General features: G+C 44.1%; 16 non-coding genes across 16 annotated transcripts; all 16 read left to right on the top strand.

The window, feature by feature from the left end:
- The first annotated feature begins 896 nt into the window (after positions 1 to 896).
- On the top strand, positions 897 to 969 carry trnaf-gaa. The gene has a single exon. It is a non-coding gene; the product is annotated as a tRNA-Phe (tRNA).
- Positions 970 to 1,571: 602 nt separating this feature from the next.
- trnaf-gaa lies at positions 1,572 to 1,644 on the top strand. The gene has a single exon. It is a non-coding gene; the product is annotated as a tRNA-Phe (tRNA).
- Positions 1,645 to 2,524: 880 nt separating this feature from the next.
- On the top strand, positions 2,525 to 2,598 carry trnai-aau. The gene has a single exon. It is a non-coding gene; the product is annotated as a tRNA-Ile (tRNA).
- An 82-nt stretch (positions 2,599 to 2,680) lies between these two features.
- Positions 2,681 to 2,753, top strand: trnaf-gaa. Its single transcript has one exon. It is a non-coding gene; the product is annotated as a tRNA-Phe (tRNA).
- Positions 2,754 to 5,619: 2,866 nt separating this feature from the next.
- Positions 5,620 to 5,693, top strand: trnai-aau. The gene has a single exon. It is a non-coding gene; the product is annotated as a tRNA-Ile (tRNA).
- An 82-nt stretch (positions 5,694 to 5,775) lies between these two features.
- On the top strand, positions 5,776 to 5,848 carry trnaf-gaa. Its single transcript has one exon. It is a non-coding gene; the product is annotated as a tRNA-Phe (tRNA).
- A 446-nt stretch (positions 5,849 to 6,294) lies between these two features.
- Positions 6,295 to 6,368, top strand: trnai-aau. Its single transcript has one exon. It is a non-coding gene; the product is annotated as a tRNA-Ile (tRNA).
- A 588-nt stretch (positions 6,369 to 6,956) lies between these two features.
- trnai-aau lies at positions 6,957 to 7,030 on the top strand. Its single transcript has one exon. It is a non-coding gene; the product is annotated as a tRNA-Ile (tRNA).
- Positions 7,031 to 7,112: 82 nt separating this feature from the next.
- Positions 7,113 to 7,185, top strand: trnaf-gaa. Its single transcript has one exon. It is a non-coding gene; the product is annotated as a tRNA-Phe (tRNA).
- A 3,962-nt stretch (positions 7,186 to 11,147) lies between these two features.
- On the top strand, positions 11,148 to 11,221 carry trnai-aau. The gene has a single exon. It is a non-coding gene; the product is annotated as a tRNA-Ile (tRNA).
- An 82-nt stretch (positions 11,222 to 11,303) lies between these two features.
- On the top strand, positions 11,304 to 11,376 carry trnaf-gaa. The gene has a single exon. It is a non-coding gene; the product is annotated as a tRNA-Phe (tRNA).
- Positions 11,377 to 11,822: 446 nt separating this feature from the next.
- trnai-aau lies at positions 11,823 to 11,896 on the top strand. The gene has a single exon. It is a non-coding gene; the product is annotated as a tRNA-Ile (tRNA).
- Positions 11,897 to 11,978: 82 nt separating this feature from the next.
- On the top strand, positions 11,979 to 12,051 carry trnaf-gaa. The gene has a single exon. It is a non-coding gene; the product is annotated as a tRNA-Phe (tRNA).
- Positions 12,052 to 16,831: 4,780 nt separating this feature from the next.
- Positions 16,832 to 16,904, top strand: trnaf-gaa. Its single transcript has one exon. It is a non-coding gene; the product is annotated as a tRNA-Phe (tRNA).
- Positions 16,905 to 18,446: 1,542 nt separating this feature from the next.
- trnai-aau lies at positions 18,447 to 18,520 on the top strand. Its single transcript has one exon. It is a non-coding gene; the product is annotated as a tRNA-Ile (tRNA).
- An 82-nt stretch (positions 18,521 to 18,602) lies between these two features.
- trnaf-gaa lies at positions 18,603 to 18,675 on the top strand. The gene has a single exon. It is a non-coding gene; the product is annotated as a tRNA-Phe (tRNA).
- The last annotated feature ends 500 nt before the right edge of the window (positions 18,676 to 19,175 follow it).

The following is a 19,175-nucleotide window of genomic DNA, read 5'->3' on the forward strand; positions in this document are numbered from 1 at the left end:
TGTTGGTGGACTTGTTTGTTTACGTGCCAGCACTTGCAGAGGCTCGGTGCATTTCAACAATTGAGCAAAATGGCAAATGGCCGGTTAGCTGAGTTGGTTAGAGTGTGGTGCTAATAATGCCAAGGTCATGGGTTTGATCCCCGTACTGGCTATGATGAACATTTTGAGTGTCAAAATTGTGAGTCACATGCATGTGAATTGTCAAGGGTGCCACAGAATTAAAATTAGTGAATTGCCGAAATAGCTCAGTTGGGAGAGCGTTAGACTGAAGATCTAAAGGTCCCTGTTTCGGCATTTGTATTTGTTCTTACTTCATGCTCTGGCTTCAAGGAAACTATCCACAGCTTTGTTTGTGGGCCTCAATGGTGTGTGCTACGCTGCTCCTCTGAAAGTAAGTAATTTCTTGCTTTTTCATCTGACATTTTGACATCAGTGTTACATGACAGTTTCTTGTCATTGTTTACATGACAGTAGGTTGTCGTAAGACAAGGCTGCATGAAGTGTGAACTGGAGTTTTCTTGGATCCATGAAAGAATTTGCTTTTGGAGAATGCAGGCATCGATCCCACTACCACACGCATGCAAAGCATTTGAGCTAATTCCCCAGCCGTTTGGAATTTCCGCAAGAAGCAACCTAGAGGGTCCAGTCTCGTCAGGCTATGCTGTTGGTGGACTTGTTTGTTTACGTGCCAGCACTTGCAGAGGCTCGGTGCATTGCCACAATTGAGCAAAATAGCAAATGGCTGGTTAGCTCAGTTGGTTAGAGTGTGGTGCTAATAATGCCAAGGTCATGGGTTCGATCCCCGTAGTGGCTATGATGTACATTTTGAGTGTCAAAATTGTGAGTCACATGCATGTGAATTGTCAAGGGTGCCACAGAATTAAAATAAATGAATTGCTGAAATAGCTCAGTTGGGAGAGCGTTAGACTGAAGATCTAAAGGTCCCTGGTTCGATCCCGGGTTTCGGCATTTGTATTTGTTCTTTCTTCATGCTCTGGCTTCAAGGAAACTATCCACAGCTTTGTTTGTGGGCCTCAATGGTGTGTGCTACGCTGCTCCTCTGAAAGTAAGTAATTTCTTGCTTTTTCATCTGACATTTTGACATCAGTGTTACATGACAGTTTCTTGTCATTGTTTACATGACAGTAGGTTGTCGTAAGACAAGGCTGCATGAAGTGTGAACTGGAGTTTTCTTGGATCCATGAAAGAATTTGCTTTTGGAGAATGCAGGCATCGATCCCACTACCTCACGCATGCAAAGCATTTGAGCTAATTCCCCAGACGTTTGGAATTTCCGCAAGAAGCAACCTAGAGGGTCCAGTCTCGTCAGGCTATGCTGTTGGTGGACTTGTTTGTTTACGTGCCAGCACTTGCAGAGGCTCGGTGCATTGCCACAATTGAGCAAAATAGCAAATGGCTGGTTAGCTCAGTTGGTTAGAGTGTAGTGCTAATAATGCCAGGGTCATGGGTTTGATCCCCGTACTGGCTATGATGTACATTTTGAGTGTCAAAATTGTGAGTCACATGCATGTGAATTGTCAAGGGTGCCACAGAATCAAAATTAGTGAATTGCCGAAATAGCTCAGTTGGGAGAGCGTTAGACTGAAGATCTAAAGGTCCCTGGTTCGATCCCTGGTTTCGGCATTTGTATTTCTTCTATCTTCATGCTCTGGCTTCAAGGAAACTATCCACAGCTTTGTTTGTGGTCCTCAATGGTGTGTGCTACTCTGCTCCTCTGAAAGTAAGTCATTTCTTGCTTTTTCATCTGACATTTTGACATCAGTGTTACAGGAAAGTTGCTTGTCATTGTTACATGACAGTAGGTTGTCGTAAGACAAGACTGCATGAAGTGTGAACTGGAGCTTTCTTGGATCCACAACAATAAATGTTTTTGGGGATTGCGGGAATCGATCCCACTAACTATAGCATGCTAAGCAAACACAATACCAATTGATCAAATTCCCCAGCTGTTTGGAATTGCCACAAGGAGCAACCAAGAGTGTCCAGTCTTGTCAGGCTATGCTGTTGGTGGACTTGTTAGTTTGTGCTCCAGCACTTGCAGAGGCTCGGTGCATCTCAACAATTGTGCTCTGTAGCCAGCGGCCGGTTAGCTCAGTTGGTTAGAGTGTGTGATACGCTGCTCCTCTGAAAGTAAGTAATGTCTTTCTTTTTCATCTGACATTGTGACATCAGTGTTACATGAGAGTTTCTTGTCATTGTTACATGACAGTTTCTTGTCATTGTTTACATGACAGTAGGTTGTCGTAAGACAAGGCTGCATGAAGTGTGAACTGGAGTTTTCTTGGATCCATGAAAGAATTTGCTTTTGGAGAATGCAGGCATCGATCCCACTACCTCACGCATGCAAAGCATTTGAGCTAATTCCCCAGACGTTTGGAATTTCCGCAAGAAGCAACCTAGAGGGTCCAGTCTCGTCAGGCTATGCTGTTGGTGGACTTGTTTGTTTACGTGCCAGCACTTGCAGAGGCTCGGTGCATTGCCACAATTGAGCAAAATAGCAAATGGCTGGTTAGCTCAGTTGGTTAGAGTGTGGTGCTAATAACGCCAAGGTCATGGGTTCGATCCCCGTACTGGCTATGATGTACATTTTGAGTGTCAAAATTGTGAGTCACATGCATGTGAATTGTCAAGGGTGCCACAGAATTAAAATTAGTGAATTGCCGAAATAGCTCAGTTGGGAGAGCGTTAGACTGAAGATCTAAAGGTCCCTGGTTCGATCCCGGGTTTCGGCATTTGTATTTGTTCTTTCTTCATGCTCTGGCTTCAAGGAAACTATCCACAGCGTTGTTTGTGGGCCTCAATGGTGTGTGCTACGCTGCTCCTCTGAAAGTAAGTAATTTCTTGCTTTTTCATCTGACATTTTGACATCAGTGTTACAGGAAAGTTTCTTGTCATTGTTTACATGACAGTAGGTTGTCGTAAGACAAGGCTGCATGAAGTGTGAACTGGAGTTTTCTTGGATCCATGAAAGAATTTGCTTTTGGAGAATGCAGGCATCGATCCCACTACCTCACGCATGCAAAGCATTTGAGCTAATTCCCCAGCCGTTTGGAATTTCCGCAAGAAGCAACCTAGAGGGTCCAGTCTTGTCAGGCTATGCTGTTGGTGGACTTGTTTGTTTACGTGCCAGCACTTGCAGAGGCTCGGTGCATTTCAACAATTGAGCAAAATGGCAAATGGCCGGTTAGCTGAGTTGGTTAGAGTGTGGTGCTAATAATGCCAAGGTCATGGGTTTGATCCCCGTACTGGCTATGATGAACATTTTGAGTGTCAAAATTGTGAGTCACATGCATGTGAATTGTCAAGGGTGCCACAGAATTAAAATTAGTGAATTGCCGAAATAGCTCAGTTGGGAGAGCGTTAGACTGAAGATCTAAAGGTCCCTGTTTCGGCATTTGTATTTGTTCTTACTTCATGCTCTGGCTTCAAGGAAACTATCCACAGCTTTGTTTGTGGGCCTCAATGGTGTGTGCTACGCTGCTCCTCTGAAAGTAAGTAATTTCTTGCTTTTTCATCTGACATTTTGACATCAGTGTTACAGGAAAGTTTCTTGTCATTGTTTACATGACAGTAGGTTGTCGTAAGACAAGGCTGCATGAAGTGTGAACTGGAGTTTTCTTGGATCCATGAAAGAATTTGCTTTTGGAGAATGCAGGCATCGATCCCACTACCTCACGCATGCAAAGCATTTGAGCTAATTCCCCAGCCGTTTGGAATTTCCGCAAGAAGCAACCTAGAGGGTCCAGTCTTGTCAGGCTATGCTGTTGGTGGACTTGTTTGTTTACGTGCCAGCACTTGCAGAGGCTCGGTGCATTTCAACAATTGAGCAAAATAGCAAATGGCCGGTTAGCTGAGTTGGTTAGAGTGTGGTGCTAATAATGCCAAGGTCATGGGTTTGATCCCCGTACTGGCTATGATGAACATTTTGAGTGTCAAAATTGTGAGTCACATGCATGTGAATTGTCAAGGGTGCCACAGAATTAAAATTAGTGAATTGCCGAAATAGCTCAGTTGGGAGAGCGTTAGACTGAAGATCTAAAGGTCCCTGTTTCGGCATTTGTATTTGTTCTTACTTCATGCTCTGGCTTCAAGGAAACTATCCACAGCTTTGTTTGTGGGCCTCAATGGTGTGTGCTACGCTGCTCCTCTGAAAGTAAGTAATTTCTTGCTTTTTCATCTGACATTTTGACATCAGTGTTACAGGAAAGTTTCTTGTCATTGTTTACATGACAGTAGGTTGTCGTAAGACAAGGCTGCATGAAGTTTGAACTGGAGTTTTCTTGGATCCATGAAAGAATTTGCTTTTGGAGAATGCAGGCATCGATCCCACTACCTCACGCATGCAAAGCATTTGAGCTAATTCCCCAGCCGTTTGGAATTTCCGCAAGAAGCAACCTAGAGGGTCCAGTCTTGTCAGGCTATGCTGTTGGTGGACTTGTTTGTTTACGTGCCAGCACTTGCAGAGGCTCGGTGCATTTCAACAATTGAGCAAAGTAGCAAATGGCCGGTTAGCTGAGTTGGTTAGAGTGTGGTGCTAATAACGCCAATTTCATGGGTTCGATCCCCATATTGGCTATGATGTACATTTTGAGTGTCAAAATTGTGAGTCACATGCATGTGAATTGTCAAGGGTGCCACAGAATTAAAATTAGTGAATTGCCGAAATAGCTCAGTTGGGAGAGCGTTAGACTGAAGATCTAAAGGTCCCTGTTTCGGCATTTGTATTTGTTCTTTCTTCATGCTCTGGCTTCAAGGAAACTATCCACAGCTTTGTTTGTGGGCCTCAATGGTGTGTGCTACGCTGCTCCTCTGAAAGTAAGTAATTTCTTGCTTTTTCATCTGACATTTTGACATCAGTGTTACAGGAAAGTTGCTTGTCATTGTTACATGACAGTAGGTTGTCGTAAGACAAGACTGCATGAAGTGTGAACTGGAGCTTTCTTGGATCCACAACAATAAATGTTTTTGGGGATTGCGGGAATCGATCCCACTAACTATAGCATGCTAAGCAAACACAATACCAATTGATCAAATTCCCCAGCTGTTTGGAATTGCCACAAGGAGCAACCAAGAGTGTCCAGTCTTGTCAGGCTATGCTGTTGGTGGACTTGTTAGTTTGTGCTCCAGCACTTACAGAGGCTCGGTGCATCTCAACAATTGTGCTCTGTAGCCAGCGGCCGGTTAGCTCAGTTGGTTAGAGTGTGTGATACGCTGCTCCTCTGAAAGTAAGTAATGTCTTTCTTTTTCATCTGACATTGTGACATCAGTGTTACATGAGAGTTTCTTGTCATTGTTACATGACAGTTTCTTGTCATTGTTTACATGACAGTAGGTTGTCGTAAGACAAGGCTGCATGAAGTGTGAACTGGAGTTTTCTTGGATCCATGAAAGAATTTGCTTTTGGAGAATGCAGGCATCGATCCCACTACCACACGCATGCAAAGCATTTGAGCTAATTCCCCAGCCGTTTGGAATTTCCGCAAGAAGCAACCTAGAGGGTCCAGTCTCGTCAGGCTATGCTGTTGGTGGACTTGTTTGTTTACGTGCCAGCACTTGCAGAGGCTCGGTGCATTGCCACAATTGAGCAAAATGGCAAATGGCTGGTTAGCTCAGTTGGTTAGAGTGTGGTGCTAATAACGCCAAGGTCATGGGTTTGATCCCCGTACTGGCTATGATGTACATTTTGAGTGTCAAAATTGTGAGTCACATGCATGTGAATTGTCAAGGGTGCCACAGAATTAAAATTAGTGAATTGCCGAAATAGCTCAGCTGGGAGAGCGTTAGACTGAAGATCTAAAGGTTCCTGGTTCGATCCCGGGTTTCGGTATTTGTATTTGTTCTTTCTTCATGCTCTGGCTTCAAGGAAACTATCCACAGCTTTGTTTGTGGGCCTCAATGGTGTGTGCTACGCTGCTCCTCTGAAAGTAAGTAATTTCTTGCTTTTTCATCTGACATTTTGACATCAGTGTTACAGGAAAGTTTCTTGTCATTGTTTACATGACAGTAGGTTGTCGTAAGACAAGGCTGCATGAAGTGTGAACTGGAGTTTTCTTGGATCCATGAAAGAATTTGCTTTTGGAGAATGCAGGCATCGATCCCACTACCTCACGCATGCAAAGCATTTGAGCTAATTCCCCAGCCGTTTGGAATTTCCGCAAGAAGCAACCTAGAGGGTCCAGTCTTGTCAGGCTATGCTGTTGGTGGACTTGTTTGTTTACGTGCCAGCACTTGCAGAGGCTCGGTGCATTTCAACAATTGAGCAAAATAGCAAATGGCCGGTTAGCTCAGTTGGTTAGAGTCTGGTGCTAATAACGCCAAGGTCATGGGTTCGATCCCCGTACTGGCTATGATGTGCATTTTGAGTGTCAAAATTCTGAGTCACATGCATGTGAATTGTCAAGGGTGCCACAGAATTAAAATTAGTGAAATGCCGAAATAGCTCAGTTGGGAGAGCGTTAGACTGAAGATCTAAAGGTCCCTGGTTCGGCATTTGTATTTGTTCTTTCTTCATGCTCTGGCTTCAAGGAAACTATCCACAGCTTTGTTTGTGGGCCTCAATGGTGTGTGCTACGCTGCTCCTCTGAAAGTAAGTAATTTCTTGCTTTTTCATCTGACATTTTGACATCAGTGTTACAGGAAAGTTTCTTGTCATTGTTTACATGACAGTAGGTTGTCGTAAGACAAGGCTGCATGAAGTGTGAACTGGAGTTTTCTTGGATCCATGAAAGAATTTGCTTTTGGAGAATGCAGGCATCGATCCCACTACCACACGCATGCAAAGCATTTGAGCTAATTCCCCAGCCGTTTGGAATTTCCGCAAGAAGCAACCTAGAGGGTCCAGTCTCGTCAGGCTATGCTGTTGGTGGACTTGTTTGTTTACGTGCCAGCACTTGCAGAGGCTCGGTGCATTGCCACAATTGAGCAAAATGGCAAATGGCTGGTTAGCTCAGTTGGTTAGAGTGTGGTGCTAATAACGCCAAGGTCATGGGTTCGATCCCCGTACTGGCTATGATGTACATTTTGAGTGTCAAAATTGTGAGTCACATGCATGTGAATTGTCAAGGGTGCCACAGAATTAAAATTAGTGAATTGCCGAAATAGCTCAGTTGGGAGAGCGTTAGACTGAAGATCTAAAGGTCCCTGGTTCGATCCCGGGTTTCGGCATTTGTATTTGTTCTTTCTTCATGCTCTGGCTTCAAGGAAACTATCCACAGCGTTGTTTGTGGGCCTCAATGGTGTGTGCTACGCTGCTCCTCTGAAAGTAAGTAATTTCTTGCTTTTTCATCTGACATTTTGACATCAGTGTTACAGGAAAGTTTCTTGTCATTGTTTACATGACAGTAGGTTGTCGTAAGACAAGGCTGCATGAAGTGTGAACTGGAGTTTTCTTGGATCCATGAAAGAATTTGCTTTTGGAGAATGCAGGCATCGATCCCACTACCTCACGCATGCAAAGCATTTGAGCTAATTCCCCAGCCGTTTGGAATTTCCGCAAGAAGCAACCTAGAGGGTCCAGTCTTGTCAGGCTATGCTGTTGGTGGACTTGTTTGTTTACGTGCCAGCACTTGCAGAGGCTCGGTGCATTTCAACAATTGAGCAAAATAGCAAATGGCCGGTTAGCTGAGTTGGTTAGAGTGTGGTGCTAATAATGCCAAGGTCATGGGTTCGATCCCCGTACTGGCTATGATGTACATTTTGAGTGTCAAAATTGTGAGTCACATGCATGTGAATTGTCAAGGGTGCCACAGAATTAAAATTAGTGAATTGCCGAAATAGCTCAGTTGGGAGAGCGTTAGACTGAAGATCTAAAGGTCCCTGTTTCGGCATTTGTATTTGTTCTTACTTCATGCTCTGGCTTCAAGGAAACTATCCACAGCTTTGTTTGTTGGCCTCAATGGTGTGTGCTACGCTGCTCCTCTGAAAGTAAGTAATTTCTTGCTTTTTCATCTGACATTTTGACATCAGTGTTACAGGAAAGTTTCTTGTCATTGTTTACATGACAGTAGGTTGTCGTAAGACAAGGCTGCATGAAGTGTGAACTGGAGTTTTCTTGGATCCATGAAAGAATTTGCTTTTGGAGAATGCAGGCATCGATCCCACTACCTCACGCATGCAAAGCATTTGAGCTAATTCCCCAGCCGTTTGGAATTTCCGCAAGAAGCAACCTAGAGGGTCCAGTCTTGTCAGGCTATGCTGTTGGTGGACTTGTTTGTTTACGTGCCAGCACTTGCAGAGGCTCGGTGCATTTCAACAATTGAGCAAAGTAGCAAATGGCCGGTTAGCTGAGTTGGTTAGAGTGTGGTGCTAATAACGCCAAGGTCATGGGTTCGATCCCCATATTGGCTATGATGTACATTTTGAGTGTCAAAATTGTGAGTCACATGCATGTGAATTGTCAAGGGTGCCACAGAATTAAAATTAGTGAATTGCCGAAATAGCTCAGTTGGGAGAGCGTTAGACTGAAGATCTAAAGGTCCCTGTTTCGGCATTTGTATTTGTTCTTTCTTCATGCTCTGGCTTCAAGGAAACTATCCACAGCTTTGTTTGTGGGCCTCAATGGTGTGTGCTACGCTGCTCCTCTGAAAGTAAGTAATTTCTTGCTTTTTCATCTGACATTTTGACATCAGTGTTACAGGAAAGTTGCTTGTCATTGTTACATGACAGTAGGTTGTCGTAAGACAAGGCTGCATGAAGTGTGAAGTGGGGCTTTCTTGGATCCACAAAAAAAAATGTTTTTGGGGATTGCGGGAATCGATCCCACTACCTATAGCATGCTAAGCAAACACAATACCAATTGATCAAATTCCCCAGCTGTTTGTAATTGCCACAAGGAGCAACCAAGAGTGTCCAGTCTTGTCAGGCTATGCTGTTGGTGGACTTGTTAGTTTGTGCTCCAGCACTTGCAGAGGCTCGGTGCATCTCAACAATTGTGCTCTGTAGCCAGCGGCCGGTTAGCTCAGTTGGTTAGAGTGTGTGATACGCTGCTCCTCTGAAAGTAAGTAATGTCTTTCTTTTTCATCTGACATTGTGACATCAGTGTTACATGAGAGTTTCTTGTCATTGTTACATGACAGTTTCTTGTCATTGTTTACATGACAGTAGGTTGTCGTAAGACAAGGCTGCATGAAGTGTGAACTGTAGTTTTCTTGGATCCATTAAAGAATTTGCTTTTGGAGAATGCAGGCATCGATCCCACTACCTCACGCATGCAAAGCATTTGAGCTAATTCCCCAGCCGTTTGGAATTTCCGCAAGAAGCAACCTAGAGGGTCCAGTCTTGTCAGGCTATGCTGTTGGTGGACTTGTTTGTTTACGTGCCAGCACTTGCAGAGGCTCGGTGCATTTCAACAATTGAGCAAAATAGCAAATGGCCGGTTAGCTGAGTTGGTTAGAGTGTGGTGCTAATAATGCCAAGGTCATGGGTTCGATCCCCGTACTGGCTATGATGTACATTTTGAGTGTCAAAATTGTGAGTCACATGCATGTGAATTGTCAAGGGTGCCACAGAATTAAAATTAGTGAATTGCCGAAATAGCTCAGTTGGGAGAGCGTTAGACTGAAGATCTAAAGGTCCCTGTTTCGGCATTTGTATTTGTTCTTACTTCATGCTCTGGCTTCAAGGAAACTATCCACAGCTTTGTTTGTTGGCCTCAATGGTGTGTGCTACGCTGCTCCTCTGAAAGTAAGTAATTTCTTGCTTTTTCATCTGACATTTTGACATCAGTGTTACAGGAAAGTTTCTTGTCATTGTTTACATGACAGTAGGTTGTCGTAAGACAAGGCTGCATGAAGTGTGAACTGGAGTTTTCTTGGATCCATGAAAGAATTTGCTTTTGGAGAATGCAGGCATCGATCCCACTACCTCACGCATGCAAAGCATTTGAGCTAATTCCCCAGCCGTTTGGAATTTCCGCAAGAAGCAACCTAGAGGGTCCAGTCTTGTCAGGCTATGCTGTTGGTGGACTTGTTTGTTTACGTGCCAGCACTTGCAGAGGCTCGGTGCATTTCAACAATTGAGCAAAGTAGCAAATGGCCGGTTAGCTGAGTTGGTTAGAGTGTGGTGCTAATAACGCCAAGGTCATGGGTTCGATCCCCATATTGGCTATGATGTACATTTTGAGTGTCAAAATTGTGAGTCACATGCATGTGAATTGTCAAGGGTGCCACAGAATTAAAATTAGTGAATTGCCGAAATAGCTCAGTTGGGAGAGCGTTAGACTGAAGATCTAAAGGTCCCTGTTTCGGCATTTGTATTTGTTCTTTCTTCATGCTCTGGCTTCAAGGAAACTATCCACAGCTTTGTTTGTGGGCCTCAATGGTGTGTGCTACGCTGCTCCTCTGAAAGTAAGTAATTTCTTGCTTTTTCATCTGACATTTTGACATCAGTGTTACAGGAAAGTTGCTTGTCATTGTTACATGACAGTAGGTTGTCGTAAGACAAGGCTGCATGAAGTGTGAAGTGGGGCTTTCTTGGATCCACAAAAAAAAATGTTTTTGGGGATTGCGGGAATCGATCCCACTACCTATAGCATGCTAAGCAAACACAATACCAATTGATCAAATTCCCCAGCTGTTTGTAATTGCCACAAGGAGCAACCAAGAGTGTCCAGTCTTGTCAGGCTATGCTGTTGGTGGACTTGTTAGTTTGTGCTCCAGCACTTGCAGAGGCTCGGTGCATCTCAACAATTGTGCTCTGTAGCCAGCGGCCGGTTAGCTCAGTTGGTTAGAGTGTGTGATACGCTGCTCCTCTGAAAGTAAGTAATGTCTTTCTTTTTCATCTGACATTGTGACATCAGTGTTACATGAGAGTTTCTTGTCATTGTTACATGACAGTTTCTTGTCATTGTTTACATGACAGTAGGTTGTCGTAAGACAAGGCTGCATGAAGTGTGAACTGGAGTTTTCTTGGATCCATGAAAGAATTTGCTTTTGGAGAATGCAGGCATCGATCCCACTACCTCACGCATGCAAAGCATTTGAGCTAATTCCCCAGCCGTTTGGAATTTCCGCAAGAAGCAACCTAGAGGGTCCAGTCTCGTCAGGCTATGCTGTTGGTGGACTTGTTTGTTTACGTGCCAGCACTTGCAGAGGCTCGGTGCATTGCCACAATTGAGCAAAATAGCAAATGGCTGGTTAGCTCAGTTGGTTAGAGTGTGGTGCTAATAACGCCAAGGTCATGGGTTCGATCCCCGTACTGGCTATGATGTACGTTTTGAGTGTCAAAATTGTGAGTCACATGCATGTGAATTGTCAAGGGTGCCACAGAATTAAAATTAGTGAATTGCCGAAATAGCTCAGTTGGGAGAGTGTTAGACTGAAGATCTAAAGGTCCCTGGTTCGATCCCGGGTTTCGGCATTTGTATTTGTTCTTACTTCATGCTCTGGCTTCAAGGAAACTATCCACAGCTTTGTTTGTGGGCCTCAATGGTGTGTGCTACGCTGCTCCTCTGAAAGTAAGTAATTTCTTGCTTTTTCATCTGACATTTTGACATCAGTGTTACAGGAAAGTTTCTTGTCATTGTTTACATGACAGTAGGTTGTCGTAAGACAAGGCTGCATGAAGTGTGAACTGGAGTTTTCTTGGATCCATGAAAGAATTTGCTTTTGGAGAATGCAGGCATCGATCCCACTACCTCACGCATGCAAAGCATTTGAGCTAATTCCCCAGCCGTTTGGAATTTCCGCAAGAAGCAACCTAGAGGGTCCAGTCTTGTCAGGCTATGCTGTTGGTGGACTTGTTTGTTTACGTGCCAGCACTTGCAGAGGCTCGGTGCATTGCCACAATTGAGCAAAATGGCAAATGGCTGGTTAGCTCAGTTGGTTAGAGTGTGGTGCTAATAACGCCAAGGTCATGGGTTCGATCCCCGTACTGGCTATGATGTACATTTTGAGTGTCAAAATTGTGAGTCACATGCATGTGAATTGTCAAGGGTGCCACAGAATTAAAATTTGTGAATTGCCGAAATAGCTCAGTTGGGAGAGCGTTAGACTGAAGATCTAAAGGTCCCTGGTTCGATCCCGGGTTTCGGCATTTGTATTTGTTCTTTCTTCATGCTCTGGCTTCAAGGAAACTATCCACAGCGTTGTTTGTGGGCCTCAATGGTGTGTGCTACGCTGCTCCTCTGAAAGTAAGTAATTTCTTGCTTTTTCATCTGACATTTTGACATCAGTGTTACAGGAAAGTTTCTTGTCATTGTTTACATGACAGTAGGTTGTCGTAAGACAAGGCTGCATGAAGTGTGAACTGGAGTTTTCTTGGATCCATGAAAGAATTTGCTTTTGGAGAATGCAGGCATCGATCCCACTACCTCACGCATGCAAAGCATTTGAGCTAATTCCCCAGCCGTTTGGAATTTCCGCAAGAAGCAACCTAGAGGGTCCAGTCTTGTCAGGCTATGCTGTTGGTGGACTTGTTTGTTTACGTGCCAGCACTTGCAGAGGCTCGGTGCATTTCAACAATTGAGCAAAATAGCAAATGGCTGGTTAGCTGAGTTGGTTAGAGTGTGGTGCTAATAATGCCAAGGTCATGGGTTCGATCCCCGTACTGGCTATGATGTACATTTTGAGTGTCAAAATTGTGAGTCACATGCATGTGAATTGTCAAGGGTGCCACAGAATTAAAATGAGTGAATTGCCGAAATAGCTCAGTTGGGAGAGCGTTAGACTGAAGATCTAAAGGTCCCTGTTTCGGCATTTGTATTTGTTCTTACTTCATGCTCTGGCTTCAAGGAAACTATCCACAGCTTTGTTTGTGGGCCTCAATGGTGTGTGCTACGCTGCTCCTCTGAAAGTAAGTAATTTCTTGCTTTTTCATCTGACATTTTGACATCAGTGTTACAGGAAAGTTTCTTGTCATTGTTTACATGACAGTAGGTTGTCGTAAGACAAGGCTGCATGAAGTGTGAACTGGAGTTTTCTTGGATCCATGAAAGAATTTGCTTTTGGAGAATGCAGGCATCGATCCCACTACCTCACGCATGCAAAGCATTTGAGCTAATTCCCCAGCCGTTTGGAATTTCCGCAAGAAGCAACCTAGAGGGTCCAGTCTTGTCAGGCTATGCTGTTGGTGGACTTGTTTGTTTACGTGCCAGCACTTGCAGAGGCTCGGTGCATTTCAACAATTGAGCAAAGTAGCAAATGGCCGGTTAGCTGAGTTGGTTAGAGTGTGGTGCTAATAACGCCAAGGTCATGGGTTCGATCCCCATATTGGCTATGATGTACATTTTGAGTGTCAAAATTGTGAGTCACATGCATGTGAATTGTCAAGGGTGCCACAGAATTAAAATTAGTGAATTGCCGAAATAGCTCAGTTGGGAGAGCGTTAGACTGAAGATCTAAAGGTCCCTGTTTCGGCATTTGTATTTGTTCTTTCTTCATGCTCTGGCTTCAAGGAAACTATCCACAGCTTTGTTTGTGGGCCTCAATGGTGTGTGCTACGCTGCTCCTCTGAAAGTAAGTAATTTCTTGCTTTTTCATCTGACATTTTGACATCAGTGTTACAGGAAAGTTGCTTGTCATTGTTACATGACAGTAGGTTGTCGTAAGACAAGGCTGCATGAAGTGTGAAGTGGGGCTTTCTTGGATCCACAAAAAAAAATGTTTTTGGGGATTGCGGGAATCGATCCCACTACCTATAGCATGCTAAGCAAACACAATACCAATTGATCAAATTCCCCAGCTGTTTGTAATTGCCACAAGGAGCAACCAAGAGTGTCCAGTCTTGTCAGGCTATGCTGTTGGTGGACTTGTTAGTTTGTGCTCCAGCACTTGCAGAGGCTCGGTGCATCTCAACAATTGTGCTCTGTAGCCAGCGGCCGGTTAGCTCAGTTGGTTAGAGTGTGTGATACGCTGCTCCTCTGAAAGTAAGTAATGTCTTTCTTTTTCATCTGACATTGTGACATCAGTGTTACATGAGAGTTTCTTGTCATTGTTACATGACAGTTTCTTGTCATTGTTTACATGACAGTAGGTTGTCGTAAGACAAGGCTGCATGAAGTGTGAACTGTAGTTTTCTTGGATCCATTAAAGAATTTGCTTTTGGAGAATGCAGGCATCGATCCCACTACCTCACGCATGCAAAGCATTTGAGCTAATTCCCCAGCCGTTTGGAATTTCCGCAAGAAGCAACCTAGAGGGTCCAGTCTTGTCAGGCTATGCTGTTGGTGGACTTGTTTGTTTACGTGCCAGCACTTGCAGAGGCTCGGTGCATTTCAACAATTGAGCAAAATAGCAAATGGCCGGTTAGCTGAGTTGGTTAGAGTGTGGTGCTAATAATGCCAAGGTCATGGGTTCGATCCCCGTACTGGCTATGATGTACATTTTGAGTGTCAAAATTGTGAGTCACATGCATGTGAATTGTCAAGGGTGCCACAGAATTAAAATTAGTGAATTGCCGAAATAGCTCAGTTGGGAGAGCGTTAGACTGAAGATCTAAAGGTCCCTGTTTCGGCATTTGTATTTGTTCTTACTTCATGCTCTGGCTTCAAGGAAACTATCCACAGCTTTGTTTGTTGGCCTCAATGGTGTGTGCTACGCTGCTCCTCTGAAAGTAAGTAATTTCTTGCTTTTTCATCTGACATTTTGACATCAGTGTTACAGGAAAGTTTCTTGTCATTGTTTACATGACAGTAGGTTGTCGTAAGACAAGGCTGCATGAAGTGTGAACTGGAGTTTTCTTGGATCCATGAAAGAATTTGCTTTTGGAGAATGCAGGCATCGATCCCACTACCTCACGCATGCAAAGCATTTGAGCTAATTCCCCAGCCGTTTGGAATTTCCGCAAGAAGCAACCTAGAGGGTCCAGTCTTGTCAGGCTATGCTGTTGGTGGACTTGTTTGTTTACGTGCCAGCACTTGCAGAGGCTCGGTGCATTTCAACAATTGAGCAAAGTAGCAAATGGCCGGTTAGCTGAGTTGGTTAGAGTGTGGTGCTAATAACGCCAAGGTCATGGGTTCGATCCCCATATTGGCTATGATGTACATTTTGAGTGTCAAAATTGTGAGTCACATGCATGTGAATTGTCAAGGGTGCCACAGAATTAAAATTAGTGAATTGCCGAAATAGCTCAGTTGGGAGAGCGTTAGACTGAAGATCTAAAGGTCCCTGTTTCGGCATTTGTATTTGTTCTTTCTTCATGCTCTGGCTTCAAGGAAACTATCCACAGCTTTGTTTGTGGGCCTCAATGGTGTGTGCTACGCTGCTCCTCTGAAAGTAAGTAATTTCTTGCTTTTTCATCTGACATTTTGACATCAGTGTTACAGGAAAGTTGCTTGTCATTGTTACATGACAGTAGGTTGTCGTAAGACAAGGCTGCATGAAGTGTGAAGTGGGGCTTTCTTGGATCCACAAAAAAAAATGTTTTTGGGGATTGCGGGAATCGATCCCACTACCTATAGCATGCTAAGCAAACACAATACCAATTGATCAAATTCCCCAGCTGTTTGTAATTGCCACAAGGAGCAACCAAGAGTGTCCAGTCTTGTCAGGCTATGCTGTTGGTGGACTTGTTAGTTTGTGCTCCAGCACTTGCAGAGGCTCGGTGCATCTCAACAATTGTGCTCTGTAGCCAGCGGCCGGTTAGCTCAGTTGGTTAGAGTGTGTGATACGCTGCTCCTCTGAAAGTAAGTAATGTCTTTCTTTTTCATCTGACATTGTGACATCAGTGTTACATGAGAGTTTCTTGTCATTGTTACATGACAGTTTCTTGTCATTGTTTACATGACAGTAGGTTGTCGTAAGACAAGGCTGCATGAAGTGTGAACTGGAGTTTTCTTGGATCCATGAAAGAATTTGCTTTTGGAGAATGCAGGCATCGATCCCACTACCTCACGCATGCAAAGCATTTGAGCTAATTCCCCAGCCGTTTGGAATTTCCGCAAGAAGCAACCTAGAGGGTCCAGTCTTGTCAGGCTATGCTGTTGGTGGACTTGTTTGTTTACGTGCCAGCACTTGCAGAGGCTCGGTGCATTTCAACAATTGAACAAAATAGCAAATGGCCGGTTAGCTGAGTTGGTTAGAGTGTGGTGCTAATAACGCCAAGGTCATGGGTTCGATCCCCATATTGGCTATGATGTACATTTTGAGTGTCAAAATTGTGAGTCACATGCATGTGAATTGTCAAGGGTGCCACAGAATTAAAATTAGTGAATTGCCGAAATAGCTCAGTTGGGAGAGCGTTAGACTGAAGATCTAAAGGTCCCTGTTTCGGCATTTGTATTTGTTCTTTCTTCATGCTCTGGCTTCAAGGAAACTATCCACAGCTTTGTTTGTGGGCCTCAATGGTGTGTGCTACGCTGCTCCTCTGAAAGTAAGTAATTTCTTGCTTTTTCATCTGACATTTTGACATCAGTGTTACAGGAAAGTTTCTTGTCATTGTTTACATGACAGTAGGTTGTCGTAAGACAAGGCTGCATGAAGTGTGAACTGGAGTTTTCTTGGATCCATGAAAGAATTTGCTTTTGGAGAATGCAGGCATCGATCCCACTACCTCACGCATGCAAAGCATTTGAGCTAATTCCCCAGACGTTTGGAATTTCCGCAAGAAGCAACCTAGAGGGTCCAGTCTCGTCAGGCTATGCTGTTGGTGGACTTGTTTGTTTACGTGCCAGCACTTGCAGAGGCTCGGTGCATTGCCACAATTGAGCAAAATAGCAAATGGCTGGTTAGCTCAGTTGGTTAGAGTGTGGTGCTAATAAAGCCAAGGTCATGGGTTCGATCCCCGTACTGGCTATGATGTACATTTTGAGTGTCAAAATTGTGAGTCACATGCATGTGAATTGTCAAGGGTGCCACAGAATTAAAATTAGTGAATTGCCGAAATAGCTCAGTTGGGAGAGCGTTAGACTGAAGATCTAAAGGTCCCTGGTTCGATCCCGGGTTTCGGCATTTGTATTTGTTCTTTCTTCATGCTCTGGCTTCAAGGAAACTATCCACAGCGTTGTTTGTGGGCCTCAATGGTGTGTGCTACGCTGCTCCTCTGAAAGTAAGTAATTTCTTGCTTTTTCATCTGACATTTTGACATCAGTGTTACAGGAAAGTTTCTTGTCATTGTTTACATGACAGTAGGTTGTCGTAAGACAAGGCTGCATGAAGTGTGAACTGGAGTTTTCTTGGATCCATGAAAGAATTTGCTTTTGGAGAATGCAGGCATCGATCCCACTACCTCACGCATGCAAAGCATTTGAGCTAATTCCCCAGCCGTTTGGAATTTCCGCAAGAAGCAACCTAGAGGGTCCAGTCTTGTCAGGCTATGCTGTTGGTGGACTTGTTTGTTTACGTGCCAGCACTTGCAGAGGCTCGGTGCATTTCAACAATTGAGCAAAGTAGCAAATGGCCGGTTAGCTGAGTTGGTTAGAGTGTGGTGCTAATAACGCCAATTTCATGGGTTCGATCCCCATATTGGCTATGATGTACATTTTGAGTGTCAAAATTGTGAGTCACATGCATGTGAATTGTCAAGGGTGCCACAGAATTAAAATTAGTGAATTGCCGAAATAGCTCAGTTGGGAGAGCGTTAGACTGAAGATCTAAAGGTCCCTGTTTCGGCATTTGTATTTGTTCTTTCTTCATGCTCTGGCTTCAAGGAAACTATCCACAGCTTTGTTTGTGGGCCTCAATGGTGTGTGCTACGCTGCTCCTCTGAAAGTAAGTAATTTCTTGCTTTTTCATCTGACATTTTGACATCAGTGTTACAGGAAAGTTGCTTGTCATTGTTACATGACAGTAGGTTGTCGTAAGACAAGGCTGCATGAAGTGTGAAGTGGGGCTTTCTTGGATCCACAAAAAAAAATGTTTTTGGGGATTGCGGGAATCGATCCCACTACCTATAGCATGCTAAGCAAACACAATACCAATTGATCAAATTCCCCAGCTGTTTGGAATTGCCACAAGGAGCAACCAAGAGTGTCCAGTCTTGTCAGGCTATGCTGTTGGTGGACTTGTTAGTTTGTGCTCCAGCACTTGCAGAGGCTCGGTGCATCTCAACAATTGTGCTCTGTAGCCAGCGGCCGGTTAGCTCAGTTGGTTAGAGTGTGTGATACGCTGCTCCTCTGAAAGTAAGTAATGTCTTTCTTTTTCATCTGACATTGTGACATCAGTGTTACATGAGAGTTTCTTGTCATTGTTACATGACAGTTTCTTGTCATTGTTTACATGACAGTAGGTTGTCGTAAGACAAGGCTGCATGAAGTGTGAACTGGAGTTTTCTTGGATCCATGAAAGAATTTGCTTTTGGAGAATGCAGGCATCGATCCCACTACCTCACGCATGCAAAGCATTTGAGCTAATTCCCCAGCCGTTTGGAATTTCCGCAAGAAGCAACCTAGAGGGTCCAGTCTCCTCAGGCTATGCTGTTGGTGGACTTGTTTGTTTACGTGCCAGCACTTGCAAAGGCTCGGTGCATTGCCACAATTGAGCAAAATAGCAAATGGCTGGTTAGCTCAGTTGGTTAGAGTGTGGTGCTAATAACGCCAAGGTCATGGGTTCGATCCCCGTACTGGCTATGATGTACATTTTGAGTGTCAAAATTGTGAGTCACATGCATGTGAATTGTCAAGGGTGCCACAGAATTAAAATTAGTGAATTGCCGAAATAGCTCAGTTGGGAGAGCGTTAGACTGAAGATCTAAAGGTCCCTGGTTCGATCCCGGGTTTCGGCATTTGTATTTGTTCTTACTTCATGCTCTGGCTTCAAGGAAACTATCCACAGCTTTGTTTGTGGGCCTCAATGGTGTGTGCTACGCTGCTCCTCTGAAAGTAAGTAATTTCTTGCTTTTTCATCTGACATTTTGACATCAGTGTTACAGGAAAGTTTCTTGTCATTGTTTACATGACAGTAGGTTGTCGTAAGACAAGGCTGCATGAAGTGTGAACTGGAGTTTTCTTGGATCCATGAAAGAATTTGCTTTTGGAGAATGCAGGCATCGATCCCACTACCTCACGCATGCAAAGCATTTGAGCTAATTCCCCAGCCGTTTGGAATTTCCGCAAGAAGCAACCTAGAGGGTCCAGTCTTGTCAGGCTATGCTGTTGGTGGACTTGTTTGTTTACGTGCCAGCACTTGCAGAGGCTCGGTGCATTTCAAAAATTGAACAAAATAGCAAATGGCCGGTTAGCTGAGTTGGTTAGAGTGTGGTGCTAATAACGCCAAGGTCATGGG

This window comes from Oncorhynchus mykiss, unplaced genomic scaffold, assembly GCF_013265735.2.
Source record: "Oncorhynchus mykiss isolate Arlee unplaced genomic scaffold, USDA_OmykA_1.1 un_scaffold_234, whole genome shotgun sequence".
Lineage (NCBI taxonomy): Eukaryota > Metazoa > Chordata > Actinopteri > Salmoniformes > Salmonidae > Oncorhynchus > Oncorhynchus mykiss.